The sequence below is a fragment of the Ambystoma mexicanum genome, chromosome 11, assembly GCF_040938575.1.
Source record: "Ambystoma mexicanum isolate Mex_15411 chromosome 11, UKY_AmexF1_1, whole genome shotgun sequence".
In the NCBI taxonomy this organism is placed as follows: domain Eukaryota; kingdom Metazoa; phylum Chordata; class Amphibia; order Caudata; family Ambystomatidae; genus Ambystoma; species Ambystoma mexicanum.
The window spans coordinates 1,059,736,638-1,059,763,994 of NC_090934.1; positions in this window are offsets into that span (position 1 = coordinate 1,059,736,638).

A 27,357-nucleotide genomic window follows, 5' to 3' on the forward strand; every position below is an offset into this window, starting at 1 on the left:
CTTTCCATTGAAAGCTTCCATTTCTGATAACAGTATTACTTCCCCCCAATATAGCCCCGCCCGTCTCCTCCCTCTCTAATGAAAATTCAAACCTGACTCTGCGGCCTCGTACCTAGCTGAGGATATGTCTTCCATTATCCTTCTCATGCCTCCTCTATTGAAGGGTTCTTCTCAGACCTAAACCTGAAACTTTGCTTGTCCATTTAATCACCATTATCCCCTTCACACCTTCACGTCTCCCACCCCTTGCCTCAACTTTGGAGCAGCCCAAGTCCCCTTCCTCAAAATGGACAAGCAACACCACCATCATAGGTGGCCCAAGGAAAATATCCCCCCTTATTGTTGGCCTTCGATTTCACCAGATCATCATACTTCACCAATATTATTATTACTCTTTATTCTCACCCCAGAAACTCTTTTTCACAATACATGCTATGCTGTATCCTCCAGCAAGTCAACCAATCTCTTCATCCCTATCCACCAACGACTTTGCCATCTCCTTTCCATCTAAGATTGCAAAGATGTGTGACTCCCTCATCAGCCACATCGTGTTGCCTTTTCCACCACATCCTACCTATGCATCTTCCTTCCAACCTCTCTCTCGGAATTGGTTCCCATGCTGAGACCTGCCAACCATGCCTGCATCCCATTTGATCCATAGACGGTCAAGGAGCTTGCACCTCTCACCTCATATCCTTCCTCAATGTCTCATTTTCCTTGGGATCCTTTCGTCTTGCCACAAAGTAGACACGTGTCCTACCCATCCATAAATAGACTTCATATAAGGCTGCCAATCCTGCCAATTATTGGCCTGTATCTCTCCTCCCTTATTATTCTAAAATCCCGGATGAAATAGTTTTGTGCACGATTTCTGACAACTAATGGGCTCTCTTACCCTCCCAAATCTGGATTCCACAGTAATCACTCTGTAGAAACAACTATGTCTACTTCTACTCACCACTTTAAACTCCCAAGTCTTCTGTAGATCTGCCATTGATACAGTGGACTACTGCTTTCCTCTTCTGATCCCTTTTCGACCTTGGAATCATAGCTTCTGTTCTTAACTGGGATTCCTCCTACCTCTCCACTGTCTGGCTCCATCTCGTTGAACACAGTAATCTCTAACCCTACCTCCCTCCCTGTCTAAGTCCCTCAAGGCGCTGTCTTTGGTCCCCTACTTTCAGCCTTCTGAACTTCTCCCTCAGTCAACTGATCTCATCCTTTGCATTCTCCAATTAACTCTGCATGGATGGCACGGGAATCATGTGTCCAACCCTACTCTTACATCTGCTCCCAATGCATGCATTTTGGCTCGCTGCTCAGCAATCCTGGATAGCACTTTGCTGTGTAAGGCGTATCTCCTGCAAGACAGAAGTCATTTCCCTTCTCATTACTAATGCCCTCTTCTTTTATCCCCCATCTCATTTACACTAACTTGCTCTGTCTGTCCCCTAAGACATGGTACTTGGGCTCCTTTGTCCCTCTGGAGAGCTATCTTAGCCTTCATCACTTTATCAATAATAACTCTACAGACACCTTGCTAATGTCAGAAAATCACCCTTCTCAGTAAAAGGCTTTCTAGATCCAAAAAGAGCCATGCATGAAGCCTGTAATCCCTGTCCTGGGGGAACCATGATCAAATCCTACATATTAGGTCTGGTGGGACACAGATCAAGGACCAGTTAGAGAAAAGAGACACTCTTTCAGAGTCCAGCTCCTGAAGGAGGCGGGCTGGGAAGCCTGAACAACCCAGGGTATGAAGGGGTCTCTTGCCAATCTGTAGCCATCCCAAAGGCTCAGAAAATGGCCAAATCCTGCCATACTGTAAATCCTGCTCGACAAGCTTCGTGAGGTGGGAAGAAGCTATGAACCACAAAGAGTCACGAGAAGTGGCCACAAGAACATGAAACTGGGTGACGTCTTGATGGACCTTAGTGAAAGCAGAGGGGCTAGAGTGACAAACCGGACTGTCAGAAACTGAAGCAAAAGGGAATGTGCTCCGGTAGATGTGACAATATGGGTGGACCTCTGAGGATTGGTTCTGATGTTTTTTGTTGGGCCATCCTTGAAACATTTATTTTGTATATTAGAGTAGCCAGAAGGCTAAGGACTATTCAGCTCAGGGTTAAACATTTATTTTGGCCTCCCCTTTGAAGAGACGTTTGGTTTATTAGTTTACAGTGGGCCTCATTACAACTGTGCCGGTCAGTAACCACAGTGCTGGTAAGCCTACCAGCACCGTTGATACCGGACCGGCAAAGTACAACTCTGTGGGTGGGCGCCGTGGTGCCCGCCAGGGTCAGCCCTTCCGGGCTGCATGGCAAGCATGTCAAGAAATGCTCACAAATAAAAGCAAACGATGCCTGCCATCCATGCATGACAGGCATCGTTTACTTAATTTGTACTGTAGAGTGAAAATGTGAAGGGCAAAAGGCGGCGTACCTGCTTGTACGCTGCCATTTGCAATTTGCATTTTCACCCCGAAGTGCAAGTGCTGAAATTTGGTAGCGGGGACCTGGCAACACCTCAGTGCAAATGTACTAGGTCCACATTTTCAAATTACAACTAGGAGTGAAATGAGCTCTGGGTCTCTTAGAATGGAGTTGGCAAGCCTGGTCTAAGTCCTAGCTTTGTCTGTTTTGGGTCCCAACTAAAACATTTCTTTGACTGGGCAAGATAGGATGATGAGAGCTATCTCAGCAGTGCCTCTACAGCACATCATTGACCTAGCTGAAAGAAAAACAATCAATGTGTCAGTAAAAGTGATATGACTGAAGTGAATGAATTCATCTTCTTTTGGATGAAGAACTAGACAGCCATCCATTGAGTCAATGCATCGCCTGTCAATGTATGTTTTGGGAGGACGTGTTCAGGAGTGTATTACTATATACCCTTTTTCTATTACTGTGAAATGCTGTCATTCTTTGATACAATCCATAATTACTTGTTGACCTGTGCAGGAGATGAAAAGGAAGCAAGGGTGAGCCAGTATGGCTCCTAAAAATCCTTGAGCATTAAAAATCTCCTTTTTTGAACACATCAAGCGTTGAATAAGAAATCCTTGTGAAACATAGGATAGCACAGTGAACGGAGGGTAGCACAGAGGCAACACACTGGTCTAGAAGGCAAGACCACACATAGCAACAGAGGTTTGAATCCCGGATCTGCGCTTAGAAACCAAACACAGTTATGATTTTAGGTGCATTATAAAAAAACAATTAAATAAATGAATACATATATAAACAGAGGGGGTGCTCTCATTCCTATGGGAAGAATGCTGCCTGACTGATCCATCTCTATGTTTCAAACTACACAGAGTCTCTGTCCACCTTATCCTCTATCCCTATAGAAGCCAATAACTCATTCACATTACATCTCTGGTCAATTATTTCAGGTTTCTTCTGTTCCCTGCTTGTGTTTCTTAGGGTAGTATTGATAGACATGTAGGATATTTTGTGTAAATTTGGGGTTTGGTTGTATTTTCTTACCGCTAAAAGATGAACGGTAGTTTGGTAATGCTTATCCTTGCGTTTAGATTAGGTTTGGCCTCATATCATTCAAGTGACCACACTTTGTTGCATTAATTGGAGACTCTAGTAATACTAGTACTGGAGGTATTTTGTGGTAATAGGTTATTTAGTGGTAAGAATAGTTTTCCTTCCCTACTTTATAACCCCATCTTACTCAAAACCTTCCTTTATATTATAATACTCTTGGTGATCTATAGAGAGCCTTGGACCTACATCCTAGAAAACCCAAAACTTTTACATAGAGTGTCATATACCATCTGTGGCTGGTATCACAGGCTTATCTACACCAGTGATCTATGCCCCTAGGCATTGCTGGTTCATGGACCTCCAGCAATATATATATATATATATATAACACACACCTATTTTATAACAGCTTGTTCTGTTTGTTATTCTATCTACATGGGCAAATTGACAAATGTACTACCTAAAAAAAAAAATCTTCCCTGTGTCACAAATGCTATTCCAAATGCAATAAGAAAAAAACTCTCTACACAATCTGCTTTTATATATATTGTTTGTATTGTAAACAAGTGCAATTCACAATAAACATCTTACCATGTACATTGCATCGTTATCTGTATAAAAAAAAATACAGAGACAGAGCAAAATTCACTTTGTAACATTATAACATGACAAATTAAATGCAGGGGATTTCTTTTGGCTACTCTGCTTGCCTGATATTTTTAGATCGGTCATTCATCCAACGGCACACAATAACCTCACTTAAACTGTCTGTGCTTACCAGAAATATTTGTGGCTCTCTCCCACACACGACCTTCCTTTCTCTCGCCTCCGAAGAACAGGCCCAGTCAGCATGAACTGTCCCTGTAATCTTGGTGTCTGGGATGCACAGCAAAACTTCCAAGCCAGTGCCAGTGACACCAAGATCATCTATCTCTATAGCCCAGCCAACACAAACTGCTCCTTTTAATCTTGGATGTTTGGAATGCGCAGTGAGAACAGAGGGTTACCCAGCCAGCGCTGAGTGAGACCAGGCACATCTGTCTCAGAGCCCAGTCATCCCGAACTAACTTCTCTCTGACAGTCTTCCCCTCAGCAGGACTCTGACCCTACCCACTTTGCCTACGTGACCTATCTGCAGACACTTTGCTCCAATCAGGTTGAAGGCAGCATCATCCTTCACTTTTATACAATAGGATCTTTGCTCAGGGAGCAACTGTTTCAATTTTCATTTCCTTTTGCGCATATTTTCTGCTTGCTGCAAACTGAACACAGAAGAGAAGAAAAAAATGTGCAAGTGCATTTGTAAAAACACATTTTTTCACCTCATTTTGCACACAGAGATTACATTATAATGTTAAGGAGTTAGTTGACATTAGTGATTAGTAATTGTTAATTCATTCAGTCAGTTATAAATAATGTAGTCTCCTATGCATGAGGTATTCCAGAGAAGAGAAAAAAGAATTGGTGCACTTTTACTCTTTGCAGCTTCACATTGAGTTTCTTTTTTTTTGCTGCATTATAAATCCCGCACCTTGCCACATATTCACATGTTATACTGGCAACATAAAACTAGCTATATGTGTGTCACAATATTGCTGGCAACCAAAAGTGTTGCCATCACATTCAGTGAAGCGCTACACACTCCAAGACGCTACAAATACTAAAAAGCGCTATATATTACTACATACCCCTCATTTTCTGACAATTTGGTAGCATTCAAATCCACAATTGTAAGAAACCCAACTTGTGCTCCTCTTTCCTTTTAAAATGTATGTGCATCTTTCATTCCCTATTGTTGCCAATATCATAAGCAACATTTTCACCTTTACGGACAAAATGATGAACCATCCTCCGATTACTACTACTACAACAGGTAAACCCACCATAGTGCGTTCCACCCAGGTTCCCCAATTAAATATTTCCACTTCCATTATACCCAGGCTACTAACTGTAATATTGTCCTTTCTCAGATTCATTCTAATAGTGTGTTTTTCTTTATGATTCAATAAGAACTCTACATCCGGGTCTATTGGGAATGTATCCTTTTAAAAAAATTGAATATTTTCCACTTGGCTTTCCCAAATATCATTTGTAATATGGAACAAAGTAAAACCCCCAATCGAAACAACTGTGTCCTTTGGAACCGGTAAGTAAAATACATTATGTTTCAATTGCTTGACAACAAATGTTCAATGATTCAAATGCATCAGCGTTAAATTTTTCATACAGGTGCTGACCAACCATTTATTTTTGACCATTTTAGCTTGTGCTAATTCCTCAACACCCAGATTGCTAATGACTACTTCACACCCTCCTGATATACCTGGATCAGATTCTAAACCACAAATAGCATCTGTAGCATCAGGAATAAATGGTTTACCTGGACACATGTAATTTTGTTCTTTAAATTGTATACATGTTTCCAGGTTCGGGATCAAGTAAACCTCAGGCTCCCAGGACTGAAATGCCACCACCTCTGGAGTTTTAATTTTTATGTATTTATCTTCTTGCCAAAATCCCACATTATGTGCCCATTTAGTTTGATAAATAAGTTCAGGAGCTATATATGGGATGCACAACAAAAACCCAATTTCCATCCTTTCCAAATTCACATATAAGGGCATTGCAATGTCCTTTACAAATGCAATTTTCACTTGTACCATATCAATCGTCCTTCTGGTTAATCGCTCTATCATTTGATGAATAATATCTTGTGAAACAAAATATAACAATATATGTCCCTGAATTAATTGGGAAATTGCAGCCTGGACTTCCCTCATGTAATTTGCTAACAATCTATCAACAGGATTTATTACATTCAGGATTTCCTTCAACATCCGGTCATACTTAATCATCAGTTTCGTCGTATGCTGTACAATTTCAGCCTATTCATTGTTAATTCATTCAGTCAGTTATAAATAATGTAGTCTCCTATGCATGAGGTATTCCAGAGAAGAGAAAAAAAAATTGGTGCACTTTTACTCTTTGCAGCTTCACATTGAGTTTCTTTTTTTTTGCTGCATTATAAATCCCGCACCTTGCCACATATTCACATGTTATACTGGCAACATAAAACTAGCTATATGTGTGTCACATTATTGCTGGCAACCAAAAATGTTGCCATCACATTCAGTGAAGCGCTACACACTCCAAGGCGCTACAAATACTAAAAAGCGCTATATATTACTACATACCCCTCCTTTTCTGACAATTTGGTAGCATTCAAATCCACAATTGTAAGAAACCCAACTTGTGCTCCTCTTTCCTTTTAAAATGTATGTGCATCTTTCATTCCCTATTGTTGCCAATATCATAAGCAACATTTTCACCTTTATGGACAAAATGATTAACCATCCTCCGATTACTACTACTACAGCAGGTAAACCCACCATAGTGCGCCACCCAGGTTCCCCAATTAAATATTTCCACTTCCATTATACCCAGGCTACTAACTGTAATATTGTCCTTTCTCAGATTCATTCTAATAGTGTGTTTTTCTTTATGATTCAATAAGAACTCTACATCCGGGTCTATTGGGAATGTATCCTTTTAGAAAAATTCAATATTTTCCACTTGGCTTTCCCAAATATCATTTGTAATATGGAACAAAGTAAAACCCCCAATCGAAACAACTGTGTCCGTTGGAACCAGTAAGTAAAATACATTATGTTTCAATTGCTTGACAACAAATGTTCAATGATTCAAATGCATCAGCGTTAAATTTTTCATACAGGTGCTGACCAACCATTTATTTTTGACCATTTTAGCTTGTGCTAATTCCTCACCACCCAGATTGCTAATGACTACTTCACATCCTCCTGATATACCTGGATCAGATTCTAAACCACAAATAGCATCTGTAGCATCAGGAATAAATGGTTTACCTGGACACATGTAATTTTGTTCTTTAAATTGTATACATGTTTCCAGGTTCGGGATCAAGTAAACTTCAGGCGCCCATGACTGAAATGCCACCACCTCTGGAGTTTTAATTTTTATGTATTTATCTTCTTGCCAAAATCCCACATTATGTACCCATTTAGTTTGATAAATAAGTTCAGGAGCTATATATGGGATGCACAACAAAAACCCAATTTCCATCCTTTCCAAATTCACATATAAGGGCATTGCATTGCCCTTTACAAATGCAATTTTCACTTGTACCATATCAATCGTCCTTCTGGTTAATCACTCTATCATTTGATGAATAATATCTTGTGAAACAAAACATAACAATATATGTCCCTGAATTAATTGGGAAATTGCAGCCTGGACTTCCCTCATATAATTTGCTAACAATCTATCAACAGGATTTATTACATTCAGGATTTCCTTCAACATCAGGTCATACTTAATTATCAGTTTCGTCGTATGCTGTACAATTTCAGCCTATTCATTGTTAATTCATTCAGTCAGTTATAAATAATGTAGTCTCCTATGCATGAGGTATTCCAGAGAAGAGAAAAAAAAAATGGTACACTTTTACTCTTTGCAGCTTCACATTGAGTTTCTTTTTTTTTGCTGCATTATAAATCCCGCACCTTGCCACATATTCACATGTTATACTGGCAACATAAAACTAGCTATATGTGTGTCACATTATTGCTGGCAACCAAAAATGTTGCCATCACATTCAGTGAAGCGCTACACACTCCAAGGCGCTACAAATACTAAAAAGCGCTATATATTACTACATACCCCTCCTTTTCTGACAATTTGGTAGCATTCAAATCCACAATTGTAAGAAACCCAACTTGTGCTCCTCTTTCCTTTTAAAATGTATGTGCATCTTTCATTCCCTATTGTTGCCAATATCATAAGCAACATTTTCACCTTTATGGACAAAATGATTAACCATCCTCCGATTACTACTACTACAACAGGTAAACCCACCATAGTGCGCCACCCAGGTTCCCCAATTAAATATTTCCACTTCCATTATACCCAGGCTACTAACTGTAATATTGTCCTTTCTCAGATTCATTCTAATAGTGTGTTTTTCTTTATGATTCAATAAGAACTCTACATCCGGGTCTATTGGGAATGTATCCTTTTAAAAAAATTCAATATTTTCCACTTGGCTTTCCCAAATATCATTTGTAATATGGAACAAAGTAAAACCCCCAATCGAAACAACTGTGTCCTTTGGAACCAGTAAGTAAAATACATTATGTTTTAATTGCTTGACAACAAATGTTCAATGATTCAAATGCATCAGCGTTAAATTTTTCATACAGGTGCTGACCAACCATTTATTTTTGACCATTTTAGCTTGTGCTAATTCCTCACCACCCAGATTGCTAATGACTACTTCACATCCTCCTGATATACCTGGATCAGATTCTAAACCACAAATAGCATCTGTAGCATCAGGAATAAATGGTTTACCTGGACACATGTAATTTTGTTCTTTAAATTGTATACATGTTTCCAGGTTCGGGATCAAGTAAACTTCAGGCTCCCATGACTGAAATGCCACCACCTCTGGAGTTTTAATTTTTATGTATTTATCTTCTTGCCAAAATCCCACATTATGTACCCATTTAGTTTGATAAATAAGTTCAGGAGCTATATATGGGATGCACAACAAAAACCCAATTTCCATCCTTTCCAAATTCACATATAAGGGCATTGCATTGCCCTTTACAAATACAATTTTCACTTGTACCATATCAATCATCCTTCTGGTTAATCGCTCTATCATTTGATGAATAATATCTTGTGAAACAAAATATAACAATATATGTCCCAAAATTAATTGGGAAATTGCAGCCTGGACTTCCCTCATGTAATTTGCTAACAATCTATCAACAGGATTTATTACATTCAGGATTTCCTTCAACATCCGGTCATACTTAATTATCAGTTTCGTCGTATGCTGTACAATTTCAGCCTGTTCATTGTTAATTCATTCAGTCAGTTATAAATAATGTAGTCTCCTATGCATGAGGTATTCCAGAGAAGAGAAAAAAAAATGGTGCACTTTTACTCTTTGCAGCTTCACATTGAGTTTCTTTTTTTTTGCTGCATTATAAATCCCGCACCTTGCCACATATTCACATGTTATACTGGCAACATAAAACTAGCTATATGTGTGTCACAATATTGCTGGCAACCAAAAATGTTGCCATCACATTCAGTGAAGCGCTACACACTCCAAGGCGCTACAAATACTAAAAAGCGCTATATATTACTACATACCCCTCCTTTTCTGACAATTTGGTAGCATTCAAATCCACAATTGTAAGAAACCCAACTTGTGCTCCTCTTTCCTTTTAAAATGTATGTGCATCTTTCATTCCCTATTGTTGCCAATATCATAAGCAACATTTTCACCTTTATGGACAAAATGATTAACCATCCTCCGATTACTACTACTACAACAGGTAAACCCACCATAGTGCGCCACCCAGGTTCCCCAATTAAATATTTTCACTTCCATTATACCCAGGCTACTAACTGTAATATTGTCCTTTCTCAGATTCATTCTAATAGTGTGTTTTTCTTTATGATTCAATAAGAACTCTACATCAGGGTCTATTGGGAATGTATCCTTTTAAAAAAATTCAATATTTTCCACTTGGCTTTCCCAAATATCATTTGTAATATGGAACAAAGTAAAACCCCCAATCGAAACAACTGTGTCCTTTGGAACCGGTAAGTAAAATACATTATGTTTCAATTGCTTGACAACAAATGTTCAATGATTCAAATGCATCAGCGTTAAATTTTTCATACAGGTGCTGACCAACCATTTATTTTTGACCATTTTAGCTTGTGCTAATTCCTCACCACCCAGATTGCTAATGACTACTTCACATCCTCCTGATATACCTGGATCAGATTCTAAACCACAAATAGCATCTGTAGCATCAGGAATAAATGGTTTACCTGGACACATGTAATTTTGTTCTTTAAATTGTATACATGTTTCCAGGTTCGGGATCAAGTAAACTTCAGGCTCCCATGACTGAAATGCCACCACCTCTGGAGTTTTCATTTTTATGTATTTATCTTCTTGCCAAAATCCCACATTATGTACCCATTTAGTTTGATAAATAAGTTCAGGAGCTATATATGGGATGTATCACTGCAGTTTCATTGATAAACTTAATTTGTTCATCCAATCCACCTCTAATTCCATCCAAAGTCTTTTGTATCATTTCCAAGTCATAAGTTAACTGTTGAGCTTTAGTACTCAGTGTCCCTACTGAAATGGCATTGGCTGTTTACATTGTAGTACCTATTATAGCTCCAATAAGAGACATCACCAATGAGACCGCAAGCATTACTGCTCCTCTTTTTCCTCTCCTTTTCTTTATGTCCGCTGAATTCACAAATGTTTTTTCTAATTGCATCAACATATCTCTTATTGACTGCTTGGTGTCCTCTTTTCTTAACTCCAGCCACTCCTTAGTCTGCTCAACCATGATCCCAGTATTGTTGAAATGTTTTTCCATCAAATTATCAGGATTTAAAGGTATATAAATATTCTGAAAGATCATCCTTCTACTGCTCATAATGAATACAGGCGCTTCTTCCACTGGAATGCCAGATGCTGGTGCAGGCTCAATGATAACCTGTGCTTCCATAGTTTTGAGATTCCCTACAATCATTATCATTGACATCCATGTCGCTGGCGCCATCATCAATGATATCCGCTTTACAGGTTTGGTCTTCGCCCCCGCCCGGGGCTTTTTCAGAATTCCTCCTTGCGGATTCCAGGTCTCCATCATCTCTCGTATCCTCCAGTCCTGCGACCTCCAACCTCAAAACATAGATTAGTTGTTCTAAATTAAACAGAAAAGAGACAGATTAAGTATATAGCACAATGCCAATTTCACCCTTTTACCAAAAATAAAATATTTAGTTCAAAACATTTCGCCCTTTTTTTTTGGTCTCTGAAACTAAGTACATGTTAGAGAGAAAACAAATATATACACATTATACATTAAACATATTTCAACCTTGTAATAAAATAATACCATCTGCTTCAGCCCCCTTTTTGTTAATGTTACCACCTGTGATATTTTTATTTACATCTATTTCACAACAAGAATTACATCTATTCTTATTTCTCTGGTGTTGGGTATTATGAAGGGAGCCATGTGTTTTTCTTTCCTGTATCATGTATTCAGGGCACTTAAGCTAGTTCAACTTGCTCACGTCTCCTGACTTCATGTTTGGGATGCCAGGGCTTAATTTGGTTAACATGAAAAAATTGCTCTGTTACTGTTTCACCCTCTGTCTTTAATATTTCATAAACCACTGGAGACACCTCATCTATGATTTGAAATGGCCCCTGCTAGGCCGCCAAAAATGTAGAATTTTTCTTTTTACCTTTTCCAAAATTAAATTTTTACACCTGGTCCCCTACACTATACTCTTTCACAGATGCCTTTTTACCATAATATGATTTTGCACTGTCAGCAGCCCTTTCCAAATTTTGCTGCACAAAAGCAAATGCATGTTGTAAATGCTTCCTCAGTTTTTCCATATATTCGTGAACTGTGGATGCACTTACAAGTGTCTGTTCATGTGTCCTATATAACAAGTGTTGTGGTAACACCATTTTCCTACCTGTCAATACTTCATGAGGGCTGATACCTGTTTCTTTGGCAGGAGTTGATCTGATTGCCATCAAAACCAGAGGTAAACGTAAATCCCAGCTGGAACCTGCCTCTGCTACAAACTTCTTTAATATGTCCACAACAGACCTGTTGCAACGTTCATTACCCCCAGAAGAGGTGGGTCTGTATGCAATATGCAGCTTTCTTTCCACCCCTAGTATTTGCCACACTTTACCCATTGAAGCGCTTGTGAAATGTCTTCCTCTATCTGATTATATTTTTTGTGGTAAACCAAATCTTGAAAATATATGATTCACCAGTAATGTAGCTGCTGTTTGCGCACTACAATCTGGTGCAGGAATACACTCTGTCCATTTTGACATCAAACAAACCACGCTTAAAATATAACGGTTCCCCCTTCTAGAGCTTTTTACAGGCCCTACATAGTCTATTTGCGAATCTGACCATGGAAGGGTTGACCCTCTTTTCATCAGTGGGGCCCTATGCATTTGTGAAGCAGGTTTAAATTGGACACATACTAGACATCCCCTAGTATACAATTCCACATCTTGGGACATATGTGGCGAGTAAGCATAATCTTTCAGTATCTCTAATGTTTTTTGTGAACCTCTGTGTCCTGCGGTTATTGCATCATGTGCATGGTGTAGCATTAGCCCTCTGAATGAAAGGGGCACCACCCACTGTATTTGTCCTGTTATGGACTCTCTAATCATAAGTCCATCCTGTAGTCTGATTCCTTTTTCATTTTTTAATAGCACCCTCAACTCTTCTTTTCCCGCACAATCATTTTTAGTTAAAGGATTTTGTTCAGTGTCTATCAAATGATTATAATAGATTCCCAAAAATAGATCATCTTTTTGTGCCTTAATCAGATTTTGAACTGGTGTATCATAACTCCATTGCACTACTGGTTGTTGTACCTCTTTTGGAGCCTTAGAGCGTGTAACTGCATCAATCTGTATTTCACCAAGTAAATGTTTAATAGGTAGCAATTCTCTCATCACAGCCTCAATTTTGGCTAAATGATCTGCTTTATCATTCCCCTCCTTATCTTCTCCTGGAGTTTTTAGATGTGCACAAATTTTCCTCCAGTATATTGTCAAATCATTCTCTGACACTAATTTGTCTATAGCCTGTATCATGTTTCCATGTTTGAGAGGCTTTTTGTTGTACGCAATCATGCCTCTTGCTTTCCAGCCAGGCAAATATCCACAAAGCTATTTCATGCATAATCAGAATCAGTCACCAGGACAATTTCACTAAATTTATTATCAACTGCAGTAGTAATTGTTTTATAAATGGCTGCCAATTCCGCTACCTGACTGCTCCTAGCCCCAATTCTCATCCTTATACTGGGAATGTCTTCACATTTCAACCAGACATTTCCTATTTCTGATACCAATTGTTTATTACTGTTATTTTCAATGTAAAAAGCACAACCGTCAACATATACAGTTGGCAAATCCTTGCATGTCTTTTCATCAAAAGCTTTGTGTGGTGATTGTTCAAACTCCTGTAAACTAGATTCCACTGCTACTTCATTTGATACATGTTCAGCTGCACAGTCATGTAGATATGCCAAACCTTGAGCAATTGGGCTCTTTTTATTTTGGCCATACCTCACTTCTACGGGAAAGCCTTGTAATGCCAATGTCCATGAAGTAATTCTGGACTGTGCTAGGTTGCCTGACCTAATCCTTTTACTCTCTAAAAACTGTAATGGTTGATGATTTGTCTCAATGATTACCTTTTCTCCCTGAACAATGGGGCAAAAATGCTGTAACGCCCACACAGTGGTCAACAGGGCCTTTTCACATTTACTGAATTTAACTTCCACTAGAGAAAATGCCTTACTTGCATAAGCAATGGTTTTATGATTCAAATCATGTTTTTGAGATAAAACTGCTTACATACAATGTTCGGAGAAACCTATTTCTATAAAGAAATCCCTGTTCATCATGGGGTATGCTAAACATGGTGCATTTATAAGACATTCCTTTAATTTAGTCACTGCCTCAGATTGCTCTTTTTCCCATTTGCAGGGAGTATTCAGCTTCAGTAGTTTAGTCAATGGTTGAGTAATTTCAGCATAATTTTCAATAAACTTCCTGTTATATCCCGTCATTTCTAATAAACTTTTTAAAGCTTTCACACTTCTAGGGTCTTTTAATTTCTGTATGGCCTCTACCTTTTTCTTTTGTGGGTTAGTCCATGTTCAGTCACTTCATGACCTAGAAAATTCACCTTTTTCTTGCACCATTGTGCTTTCTGTAAAGATACTTTGGCACCCGCCTTTTGCAATTGGCCAGGAACATGCCTAATTTCATCAAAATGGCTTTTTACGCTTTCATTTTTTATCAGAACATCATCCACATAAACTATAGTTCCTCTTTCCGCTGCATCAGGCATAGACTTTCTCAAAAATATACCAAATTCACTACCACTATTGACGTACGTGAATGGAGTTCTAACCCATGCGTATTGCGTCTTATCAAATGAAAATGAAAACAAATTCTGAATATCCTCTGCCAGTGGCACACACCAATATCCATGTGTGAGATCTAATGTAGTAAACACCTTTGAGCCATGCACCTGAGCCAGGCCTTGATCAATGAATGGCAGTGGCCATCTGGACACTAGCACTCTTTTATTTAATTCTCTCAAATCTGCACATAGATGCCATTGAACATTTGGCTTTAACACACCCAAAATAGGTGTGTTGGATGTGCTATGAATGGGCCTGATAATTCCCTGAGACTCCACATTTTTAATTATCTCTGCCAATGAATCTAAACATGCCAGTGGTAACTGGTACTGGCGCACAAATTCTGGATTTCTACTACACCCTTCCAGTAAAGTGGCAACATGTAAATTAGTTAGGCGGCAATCATATGCATCTTTGGCAAAGACATCTTTAAATTCCATAAATATTTTTCTCAATTCATTTTTATTGTCATCGCTATCACATGCATCTGCTTACGAAATCTGCTCCTCTACCATTTTTGAAAATTCTGGGAAATCCTCCAGTGGAGGGACCTTTGTGCTTTCTTCCAACTGTGTGGCTGTGTCTCTCTGTAAAGCTGCCACTTTAAAATATTTTGGCATGTCAGCTTCTACTTCAATGTGCTGATTTTCTGTTTAATTTTCATTTAAGTCAAATACTATATAATCCTCTTGGTGACAGCACACTAACTCATTTGAATCATAAGGGTACACAGATTGAATTTTAAGTATCCCTTTGGGCTGAGAATCCAGATACTCTGGCAACACATCCCCTGCATCTACATACCTTTCAGGGATATTTCCAATTACCATGTTATTGAAATCTGCAGTATAATGTGATTTTTGTATGGCCATACCTATGGATGAATTTTCCTCTAAATTAATATCCTGACACCCTTTATTATTCACCATAATTTGTACAGACCCTTCACCAACATCTATCAATGGGATGTATTCATAATCCAGGCCTTGCTGTTTTATGGATTCATTCAAGCACTCAAATGCATCGGAATCTTTCATTTGCTGTCCATTTTTGCACTTTAGCATTATTGCAACCTTCTTGGTGAATGCAGGAATAAAAGTATCCTTCCTCACCTGTAATTCAATTGCATATGGGACCAGTTGTGCGCAATGATACGCCTTTCTTTTGTCTTCAAATTCAGGTGCAGGCCCACCTAACCGTGACCATATTTTTTGATTAAGGAAATCTAACACCATACACATTCTGTGCATGATATCATTGCCCATGTAAAAGTCATTTTGGGTTTCACTCACTATCCATACATTATGATAAATGGTCTTCTGCCCAATATTAATCTTTAGCATGCATCTGCCTGCAATTCAGTTTTCAAAGTCTGGACTGTCCAAACCAGAGACATATTGATTTTTAATTCTAAATTTTAGAATCTCCTCCCTCTCCATTATTTTCTGCAGTAATTTCTCATTAATAAAGCTCCTTTCCTATTCAAGCACTAAGGTGGCTTTTATCACTTTAGGATGTTCATTTATAACAATGTGAACCCATGGCTGCTCATCTTCCATGTGCATTTCCGCAAGAGTGGTAATGTGTTTTTCTGTGTCTGTATCAGGAATGGTATCCTGTTTGCATTTCTTCTTTTTTAAATAGAAGTGCAATGTGTGCTCATCTATTTCAGTTTGCCTTTTTTTTTTAGGGTCTAAATAAATCTGCACAGATTGTCTTTCCTTCCCACCTTGCCTTTTATCTTGACACATCAAAATGACAGTAACGCTAGGTATACAGCTATTCTGGAGGTATACCTCCATTACATCATTCGTTTTGGCAACAGTGTGGCATTCATTTATACTGCTGTTTTGTGTTTTTATTTTCTTAGGTCTCAATGTTTTTTTGGTTAAGGACCACAGTACTCCATTCACCCCATCTATGAGAGGAGACAGTCTCTTTAGGCAATCTGTCCCCATCAAAAATGGAATTTCACAAATAGATGTGATGAATACTTCCTGTTTCATTCTGTGTTTTCCTATCTTTATGTCAACTTCAGTAACACCTATAATAGGCACCTCCTCACCATTAAAATTATGCATTGGACCCTCACTTTGCCTCACTGTGATCTGATTCTGTGGTGATCTCCCTACATTGATACTTTTTACCAATTCTTTGGACATAATTGTGGCCTATGCATCGGTGTCAATCATCGAAAATGTATTGCATTTCTCTTCCACAGTAATGGGAGCATAATACCTGTCTTCAACTTCCTCTAATACACATAAAAAGTGTGAATTCTTACTGATTTCAGAATTCACCCTTCTCAGGCCTTTTTCACTTTTGGCTAAGCACATTGGTAAATGGAAAGATATTTTTCCCTCCTTTATGTCCATTTCTGTGTGAGAGACTTTATTAATTTCCCCATATTCAGAGGTCTTTTGGAGTGTGGCCACCATTCGCCTATCCATCTGGGAATCACCAGAGGTCACACTACAATCCTCCAACTGAACATGTGTAAAAACATCACTTGGTAATTTGACATTTTCTAATTCTGTGCATTTGTGGTTATTTGGTATGGTACCAGTCCTTTTAACTTCTTCAAAAATCTGTGGCTCAAAGAACTCTTCGGGTGATTGATCTGTACCCTCCTTATTTATTTTTTCTTCCTGTGTTTGGTTAGTGTTTTGATTGTCCAGGGAAAGTGTCCTAGCATCCCCACTTGCTCCCTGTTCGCTTGTGTTACTCATGCCTCAGTTGTCTTTCTTAAATCTGTCCCTTTGTTCTTTTGGAGTTTCAGGTTTTCCTTTTTCATTTGTACAAATCTCCAACGTTTGATTTAACTCTAGGTTAAACCAAACTTCTTTTTTAGGTGTATTTGCAAATTCTGTCACATGTTCATTTGTCGGCATTTTCCTTTTTAAATCATTAAGCACCTCAGAGTCATTATGCAAAACTAAATCAGGGCAATCTGTCTTTTTAGCAGTGCAGGTATCATTATTTTTTAGTCATTTATTATTGGAAACCACCCGGTCATTGCTATGGCCTTCTGCCCCCTCATTTGATGACTGTTTTTGAACCGTACATAGTTTTCCTATTTGTTTAGCCAACATTTTCACTTGGGCCTCAAGACACTGGAATCATTCCATTTCTCTAGAATCCTCTCTCTGTGGCCTAGATCGATATTGGTTGTTTTCCCCCTGATTTAATCTATTCTGATACCTCTCAGGAGAGTGATTTCTATTGGGATTGTTCCTGAACTCTTGATTCATATGTGAAGTGGAGTGAGGTGCACCCATCCTTTGATTGTAGTCCCCTGGTGGTGGTGATTAATTGTATTGACGTGAAGCATAATTCATATTCTGCCTCATGTCCTGTCTCTCATTCTTTGGGTACTGTCCCCTATGCTGATTACCATTTTCAGTAAATCGATCCACATATCGGGGTTTATCCTGATTACCATATATCATGGCGTTATGGTCAAATCTGCTTTGTGTCCCCAATGTCTGGTAGGGACCATTATTTCTTTGATCCTGACTTTGTCTCTGATTGTTATTCATATCTGACATATCAGCCCGATATCCTACCCGGGGTCTGTCTCCAAAGTACCTAGGGCTAATGTAGCTCTCCCTACTACTAGGAGCATGTGATTGAAACATTGGTGCAGGGAGTGACAACCTCTGTTGATTACCCCTTTCTTCAGGTTCCAAATTATTTTTACCTGGACTTTTAGCAGACTCAAGGGACATTTTGGCTGACCTGATCTCCATCACTGTTGCTGAGGGTTCTTTAGATTTTGGTCTAGTGTCTTTCATTTTATCACTTTCTCTACCCTGACAATAGAGTACTTCACATAGCTTTGTACTTTGGTGTACAATCCATTCAAGGGACTTGTCACGGTCAAATTCACGACTAACTGTGATATGATGTCTTTCTGTAGCCCATAGAAATAGGCAGTTTTAAACTCATTGGAATTGGGGTCAAAAGATACATCAAAACAAGAAAAAGCTCTTTTTAAGTCTTGCAAAAACTGCGAGGTGACGTGTTAGGCCCAGCCGTAATTGTGTAAACAACCTTTTTTGCCTTTTGCAATGATTGGAAAGGAGAAAAATGATGTCTAATCACTTTTTCAAACTCTGCCCATGTCATATTCTGCTGTTCATTTAACCCTCTAATGATAGTGGCTGTGGGAGCATCTAGAGTTAAGTGAAATATTGCCTGTATTGTTCCTTAGATATCTGAAGGCCTTTGAATATATCATGCACCGCTTCTAAGTGGTCCTCTATATAGCACTCCCCTCCCTTTTTAAATGGTTTAATCAGAGCCTTGATTGATTTCATTATTTTTATGGGTCTACTCATTGCTATGCATGGGATTGCACAACTTTGTGATTCAACCCTGGTTTCCGGTGTATGGGATTGGTGGCGGCCCCCAATGGGTGTGTCAAATCCCCCAAGGGCACTGCAACCAAGTTCATTCACTGGCCCAGTCACTGGGGCACTAGCTCTCTGTGTAGAAATAGGATTCACCTCAACTCCATTGAATGTGGTGCCCTGCCGTCTATCCTGCGACGTGGAAATGCACATTTGCTGTTCCAAATCCTTCCACTTTTTTAAGGAGCCTATCTGCCTCCTTATGCAAATAGTTGTTTTCATCACTCATCTTATTAATTACCTCCTGCATATCGCCCATTTGAATTTCGTATTCATTGAATTCTTTGTTTCTCTTGTCTCTTTCTTGAAACATTTTAACTATTTCCTGTTCAGCATTTTGGAGACCACTTTCTTTCTCACAATGTTCTTTTTGCAAAACCTGCCTTTCCAAAATAACCTCATCTTTGTCTTTTCTAATATGGTCTACCAACTCGTTCAAGTGTTTCAATTTATGTTCCCTATCCTCAAACTGCTTCTTGCTTTGAGACAATTGAGTGTCAAGATCCCTATATTTTGACTGCATGTCTTTTTGACATACCTCCAATTCTGCTCTTAACATTTCCTCTTTCTCACCTGCTCCATCCAGATCAGCGTTTAACCTGTTAATCAGCTTGGTATCATTTTCTTGCATTCGCAGGGATCTATTTAGGATAAACCATGTCTTGGCACATAGCCGTATCAGATAATCTTTCTCTGCATGTTTATCAGCTGAATTTAGTAGTCTCAAAAGGCAGACCTGAATTATGCTGCCTTCTGCAAAAATGCTGTCCAATGGTTCTTTCTGTAGTTCACCATAGATGTGGCCATGCTATTCTGTGGCATTATTTGATGACCATGTCCCATGTGCATATAACTTTGCCTCTAGATATTGGACTAGCTCTGGGAATGTGGCCTCCATTTGAGACATTCTAAAATTCACTTTTAGTGTCACACTGCTATCATGAAATGGGTCCCTCTAATATACGTATGGTAGTGTGAGACACACTTGCCACGCCCAGTAGGAGCTCTATAGCCACTTTCCCGGCCAATGCACCATGTATGTAGGATATTTTGTGTAAATTTGGGGTTTGGCAGTATTTTCTTACCGCTAAAAGATGAGCGGTAGTTTGGTAATACTTATCCTTGCGTTTAGATTAGTTTTGGCCCCATATCATTCTAGTGACCATACTTTGTTGCATTATATTGGAGAATCTAGTAATACTAGTACTGGCTGTATTTTGTGGTAATAGGTTATTTAATGGTGAGAATAGTTTTCCTTCCCTACTTTATAACCCCATCATACACAAAACCTTACTTACTATTATAATACTCTTGGTGATCTATAGAGAGCCTTGGACCTACATCCAAGAAAACCCAAAACATTTACATAGATTGTCATATACCATTTGTGGCTGGTATCACAGGATTATCTACACCAGTGATCTATGCCCATAAGCATTGCTGGCTCATGGACCTCCAGCAATATATATTAGAATTCCCCAAACATCATGCAAGGGGAACACACACACACACACTTATATTATAACAGCTTGTTCTGATTGTTATTCTATCTACCTGGGCAAATTGACAAATGTACTACCTAAAAAAATTAATCTTCCCCGTGTGTCACAAATGCTATTCCAAATGCAATAAGAAAAAAAAAACTCTCTACACGATCTGCCTTTATATATATTGTTTGTATTGTAAACAAGTGCAATTCACAATAAACATCTTACCATGTATATTGCATCGTTGTCTGTATAAATTTGCTTTAAAACAAATACAGAGACAGAGCAAAATTCACTTTGTAACATTATAACATGACAAATTAAATGCAGGGGATTTCTTTGGCTACTTTGCTTGCCTGATATTTTTATATCGGTCATTCATCCAACGGCACACAATAACCTCTCTTAAACTGTCTGTGCTTACCAGAAATATTTGTGGCTCTCTCCCAAACACGACCTTCCTTTTTCTCACCTCCAAAGAACAGGCCCAGTCAGCATGAACTGTCCCTGTAATCTTGGTGTCTGGGATGCACAGCGAAACTTCCAAGCCAGTGCCAGTGACACCAAGATCGTCTATCCCCAGAGCCCAGCCAAAATGAGCTGCTCCTGTATATCTTGGATGTTTGGAATGCGCAGCAAGACCAGAGGGTTTACCAGCCAGTGCTGAGTGAGACCAGGCACATCTGTCTCAGAGCCCAGTCATCCCGAACTAACTTCTCTCTGACAGTGTTCCCCTCAGCAGGACTCTGCCCCTAACCACTTTGTCTACGTGACCTATCTGCAGACACTTTGCTCCAATCATGTTGAAAGGCAGCATCACCCTTCACTTTTATACAATAGGATCTTTGCTCAGGGAGCAACTGTTTCAATTTTCATTTCCTTTCATGCATATGTTCTGCTTGCTGCAAACTGAACACAGAAGAGAAGAAAAAAATGTGCAAGTGCATTTGTAAAAACAATTTTCTTTTCACCTCATTTTGCACACAGAGATTACATTATAATGTTAAGGAGTTAGTGAACATTAGTGATTAGTATTTGTTAATTCATTCAGTCAGTTATAAATAATGTAGTCTCCTATGCATGAGGTATTCCAGAGAAGAGAAAAAAATGTGGTGCACTTTTACTCTTTGCAGCTCACCCTGCCCTGTGTACAGTCTCTTTGAGAAACTGCCTTCCTGTCACAGTTCAGAAAGCACATCACATAATTATATGCCATCCTGAACACCACCAGCACCACCCTCGCCAGCCCCATATCCCCCTGATGAGCCCAGTCTATGTGTTGCTAACCCACAATGATAAGTCAAAAGGGTGATAGTACTTCACACAGGAAACAGAGCAGCAGAATCTAGCAAATGTCAAGGCCATGAAAACTGTTCTCTTTGCATAATGTGTAACCTTCAAACTTACCTTTACGTTGCACACCAATGTATCAATGTACTAACCTGCAAATGCTTTTCCCAACTGTACCACTCCTGTAACTAAGTTCCCTGTAAGTAACAGCGCCTTGATGCCCCAGGGCTGTTTGTGCGCTATATAAATGAAATAAATAAATAAATCGAATGGGAAACAATGTGATGATGGAGGGCAAGGACAAACTTGGGTGCCATGTCTTTAAGTCCCCAGATGTGATGGCATCATGCACAGATATGGGAAGGAGTCCAAAGATACAAATTGCATCTCCCCCATACCATCACACAAGGGGCATACCTTTGCTAGTCTGCACAATTGCTCCTGAAAATATTGCCGCTGTGTCAATGCTTTGGAGTGAGATGCCAGGCTTTAGCCCCCACAGCCAAGTGATGCAGGGCAGTGATCCCCCACTACGTCAACCAGTATTGTGGAAGTGTTTGGGAATGGCCAAATGGTCACAATCCAGATGATAGACAGTGCCTGATCAATGCTATCGTGGCATCATATAGGAAAATATGATAAGAGCTGGGATGTTCTTGGTAGACATTTTTTATCTTGCCAGGAGACACTGCAATTGTACAACAAGGTTATGGTATGGTGGGGCGGATACTACAGCAACCAAAACAAATTGACTTCTCCATGGATGATATGGATGATATACAATGGTCAGAGTATTGAGTACATGGCCATCACAGCACATTGGGTGACCTTTCCTTCCAGCTAATAGGGACATGAAGTAATGCAAGGGGGTAGCAGGTGTATGCAATTTGGCACCAGGCCCAATTGTGCATGCAAGATTTTAAGGGCAGCAGCGACAGGGGGGGTGACATCCGGGAGAAGGAGGAGGAAGTGGAAGCACAGAGGCTAAGCCCCCATCATTTTCATTTGGGCTTTGTTGCAGCAGATAATATAAAGCGTAGGGGCTTCAGCAAGCATGGAACGTCTTTGCTGCATTATGAATTGGCAAAACAATGCACATCCTCTGCTTTATGCATGTTCTTCACCTCCTGGTCACATGCTTAGGTGGAACATAGGAGCCTGTGATAGAAATGTTTGATACTGTGTTTGCCTAGTTTCGGAATAATACAAACGCCATGTTTTGATACCTTTTATTGGGCTAACGGAATAGAGTAATAGTGTGCTAGCAATGATGAATGCATAACCTTTTGAAGTCCAATAGACTACTTTGTCAGATGATAGTCACAGAGCGACTGTGAAATAAATAGTCACCGTGGCCCAGAAAATCAGCACAGATATGGGGCAAGGTGACCATGCACAAAAATGTACTGCACGACTGCAGAGGCAGTACTGTAAAAGCAAAAAGAAATATCGAGGCTGAGTACCACAAAAGGAAATACACCAAACACGGGCTTATAAAGATTCTCAGATCTTTTTTCAAATAACTGCAGAGTTTACAAAGAAACAAAGTATCAGATAGCTATCTGGCCCTCAGTACATCACAGTGAATACCAGCCCTTTCGGTGTGAGAAGTGAGAGGTACTGGACGTCTAAATATTTGCATCTTTTATACAGTTTTCAATCGCAATGTCCAGCCCCTCTGCAAGTTAATTATTCTCGGTCTAGGGTTTGTGCCGAGTTCACCTCTAGTTAGTCCAACTATATGCATTTGGATTACTTCTAGTTTATACAACACCAAGTCACAATGGCAACAGTGTATCTTCCAATTTAACATTAAGCCTTAGTACATGTTTTATACAAAGTAATTCAACAAGTGTTCACATTCAGTATTTAAACAACATTGTATTCAATGTATGTCCGTGGTTCGGACTTGTTGGCGCAAGTAATCCTTTAATCTACAGGTCGAACATAGGACAAGGTCTCATTACACAGTCCTAACATTTAGCCTATGGGCAGTTCAGACATTAAGTTATGTAAAGGTCAGAACAGCTAGGGTTACGAGCAGAAGAACACTGTCCACCATTTTAGAACAGAGTGACTTTGAAACAGAAATCAAGATGGCGGATGTTCCCAAAATGGCAGCTAGGTCGATATAAGGTCGGAACCTTGCAAAGCGGATTTCTTCGCAGAGCGAATGGGCTTAGGCCAATATATACAATGAAGGAGGCATAATATGATATCCCATTTAACAACCCTTCCTTTTGGCCTAAGCCAAGCGCCAAACTACTTCTAGTCGCTTTACGAGTAACTCCACGTCTCAATGTTCATACATCCTGAATCACTATCAGAGATATCGATTGCCATGAGGTAAGATACTAAGATTTCTTTCAGCACAAATTTGTTGGATATTTCCTCTGGGGCGTATACCTTGTGTCCTAATGTACCCATCGCTTGTGCCCAACATTCCCCTTACATTAAACATATACCAGGAAGACATTGTATACAGCAGCATAGAAACAACAGAATACATAAAATAATCAGCAAGACTGAAAGTAGCTTCCATCCCCAAGATCGTAGGAGGTCCCAGAACCAAGCATAAAGATCCCAGTTTCCCTCGGGAACATGCACTTCTGAACTGAGAACTTGCAGATTTTGGATCGCCCAAAAGATTGTTGGGGAGGAATCTGGCACGAAAACACAGCAAGCGGACCCCACTAATTTACATACCCCACCACGTTCAGCCAGAATGACATCTAATGCCATCCGGTTCTGAAGTGCCACTAACCTTATTGCTTTTTGTTCTAACGTCATATTATAGAGTATGTCAGTGGTCCGGTTAATGGTCCTCTCCAGTACTCTCGCTAGTCTCTTGATATTTTGTGAGTTCAGTATTTGCCCCCAAAATGGCACAAAGGATTTAGCTACATCGCCCAGAACTTGTGCTGAAGTATTGCCATTCTCGTCCCGCCGTGGACGAGCCTTTGAAATTTCCACAGTGCTGGCAATAAAAACGAACAGAATCCATAAATAACAAGTTCCCTGCCAATCCCTGGGTAACCATGGAAATGCTACATTACCGCAAACAAAGTAGAGAGGTTCGCCTACATACAAAGCTCTGTCCTCACTAGTCAAATTTTCAATGTTGGCGCAGCCTTTAAAATCACCCATTGACTATGTACCATTTCTCTGTATGCAGAAAGAAACTAAATCGGGGCTGTGGTTAACAGTATAAGAAGGTGGTGTGGCATCCCTATTGCCTATAGGCGCCATTTTGAAAGAGATCAGAGATTGAAAAGGACGGGACAGTCTGTCAGAAGGCCTAATAGAAGCAACATTTGGCTTGCTCATATTCGTGGAGAGTGAGCATCCCAGGGGCGTCAGAACACGTCTTTCGAAATCATTCAAGTTCGTCCCATCGAAGTTCCCTGAGATGCTATCATTCCATCGGCCAAAGAATAGTGCTCTAAGAGAAGCATAGCAAGCAGTTGTCAAAGGTAAATGATGAAAATATCAACCCAGCCCCTTATCCCTGTGTTGCGGTAGATGTGAACAAACCCAACAGTTAGACCTATTTAGAATGGTATGTGTAGCGTTCATAATGAGCAATAGAGTGTTGTGGTAACTCTGTCTGTGCTGAGAGTCTCTAGGAGATAAAGTGTGTAGATGCACAAAAGGAGTAGAAACAGTGGGTACATTTTCAATGGGTAACACATTTTCATGCAGATGTACTTCTTCCAGATACCAGAATCCTAAGGCAATGACTATTGTAAAACCAATCAACATTATCACTAAACAACAATACGTTTTCGGGGCCCACACATTTGAATGTTCGTTTCTGTAGCTGATCACACAGTCTCTTATCTTTTCCGTACGAGCGGGAGCGGTTGCAGGCATTATTCCTCAAACGATTTGCACCAATGTTTTTTGCTGGCAACCTCCAGGCCTAGCGTCTTTTTAGTCCTTTCACAAACCCTAGGCATCAGAATCCCCTTATACACAAATGATCGGGCCAAAAAGACAAGCCCTTGATGATTTTTCTTCGAAGGCACAGCTGAACCGTGCAGTAGGTCTATTTCCTCGGACGCAGATCGTACCTTGTTCTCCCTGGTACTGAATGATCTGTGAACAACGTGTCATCACTTCTCGATGGAAGCAACGAATCCAAAGCGGGATCTGATGTAAGATCCAGAACAAATTCAAGAGACAAAACTGTTGGAGAGTGTGGAGGTGAAATGGCTGTTTCCCCAGTCCTCACGTGTTCAGGGGGAGTCTCCGATGCACTCTTGATGCTGTTTACTGCTTTGTGATCGTTGGTTGCAGTACTGGTGAGGGGTTCTGTATCTTCTGTAGCGTGTGGCACAGGGTGTGGAATCCTCTTGATATGTGACGCGTGGATCCAATTCTTTTTTCCTGCTACCCGCCCCGTCATCTGTGTGACCAGGAGGACCTGATGTGGGCCCCGCCAACAAGGTGCGAGGCAAGAAGAGCGGTCAAATGCCTTCTTAACGACTCAGTCACCCGAATGTACGCTGTGGCCGGGGCCCTCGAACTTTACAGGTAAAGCTTCTCGCACCTGGTGATAAATCAAATACAGATTTTTAGTTAACTGGCCACAGTAGTCAGAAAGAAGTACATTATTGACCTTGCGCAAAGAACGGGACCTTGGAATATTGCAAATGTTAGCTGGCCTACCCATGACCACCTCAAAGGGAGAGAGCCCAATCTTAGTTTGAGGGGTCGTCCTCATGGACAATAATACTATCAGTAAGGCGTCTGGCCATTTTAGTTTGGTGCCGGCACACCTCTTAGCGAGCTTGTTTTTGATGATGCCGTTGTGTCTTTCTACTAGTCCATCACTTTGTGCATGTCTGGCCGAATGGAATCGTTTATCGATCTGTAATCCCATGCATATCTGCAGAATTACAGCAGCGATAAAATGTGGACCATTGTCCGACCAGATGACTCGTGGCAAGCCAAATCTTGGAAAATATTGCTTTAGCATGGTCTTTGCCGTGGTCATGGCTGTGGCATCTTTGACGGGAAAAGCTTCAACCCATTTGCTAAAAGCACAAATGACAACTAATACGTATCTGAAATTATGACAACGCTCCATTTCAATAAAATCAAAATGAATCACCTCAAAGAGGACAGAAGGTGGACCAAAACTACCCCTAGGAGTTGAGGTGCCCTTTCCCACATTATGCTGCAAACAAATCATGCACCCCTGAACGAAGCGTTCAGCTACTTTAGGGATTTTGTCATTTACCCACACATTTTGCAACATTTTGGTGATTTTACGAGCACAGATATGGGTAGGACCATGAGCCATAACAACCATCATCATTACATGCGCATCAGGCAAATAACCATTTCCCTTCAACTTTGTGCACCCAACATCCATTATCATCCAGTTTTCCCAAGCTCTCAGCCCATTTCTTAGATTCTTCTAACGTGGCATCGGCTTGAATATTCTTTATGTAGTCAATACATAAATTCTTTATGTAGTCATTCAAAGTACAGGCATTCGTGGCTTCCCTTGAAGTATACATTTCTGAAGAGAAATCAGTGGCAGTCTGTTTGGCTATCAGGTCAGCGAAAGTGTTCCCTTTTCCTACA